The following is an 897-nucleotide window of genomic DNA, read 5'->3' as shown; positions in this document are numbered from 1 at the left end:
GGGCTGGGCTGTGCAGTGGGAGGGGAGATGGGGCATGGCCTGGGGCTGTGTTCCCACTGAGCCCCTGCCTGTGGGGAAAAATGGGGGGGCAAAGCTGCCTGCCTGGCTCCAGCTGCAGCCTGTGCCTCCCCCCACTCTGTGGGGCTGTGCGGTTGTGTCCTGTACGCAGCAGGGAGGTGACATGCACAGACCGAGCCAGAGCAGGGCCCTGAGCACCGCTGTCCCCTGCCAGCCCCTGCCTGTCACTGGGACAGAGTTAGTCCTGAGCAGGACGTGCAGGAGCCCAGCAAGTGACAGCAACCCCTAGAGCTGCACTGGAGCCCGCCCTGGCCGAGGACCCGCTGGGAACCTCCCCACGCCGTGGTCCCAGCTCCCCGTCACCCAGCGAGCAGCCTGGGACAGCACCGCAGCCACGGGGCCCTTCGACGCTTGCTTTTCTCTGTACCAAAAACAAGTGCTTCTCTCTCACTCGGTGTCCGTGTCTTGCATGGGGGGGACTCTGGCCATGCAGAGGAGGGACAGTAACAGGGAATTGGGGGGCAGGGCGAGGCTCTTCCTAGATCCCCTCAGGGCCACATCCAGTCCTAGGAGAGGGGGTGGGCACAGGTCTAGGTCCTAGGAGCTGCAAGAGCTCCGGTCATCGGCGTTACCGTCCCCACGGGGAGGGAGCAGCAGGCTCAGCCACGTGGGGACAGTGGAGCTGGAGTGGCTCAGAGTCACTCGTGGTGTGGGTGACAGGGCTGGACACAGGAAGGGTGGCCCACATCTGGTGCGGAGGGGGCACACGCAGCAGCCAGGTGGCCTGCAACCCCTGCAGTGTGTCTGTGGGCACAGTGGCTGCCCTGGGACCCCTCCGTGCCTCTCCTCCCTCCCTTCTCCCAGAGCAGGCTGGGGAAG

Source organism: Pterocles gutturalis, unplaced genomic scaffold (genome assembly GCF_000699245.1).
Source record: "Pterocles gutturalis isolate BGI_N339 unplaced genomic scaffold, ASM69924v1 scaffold17621, whole genome shotgun sequence".
Lineage (NCBI taxonomy): Eukaryota > Metazoa > Chordata > Aves > Pterocliformes > Pteroclidae > Pterocles > Pterocles gutturalis.
Note: the sequence above shows the minus strand (reverse complement) of the source record.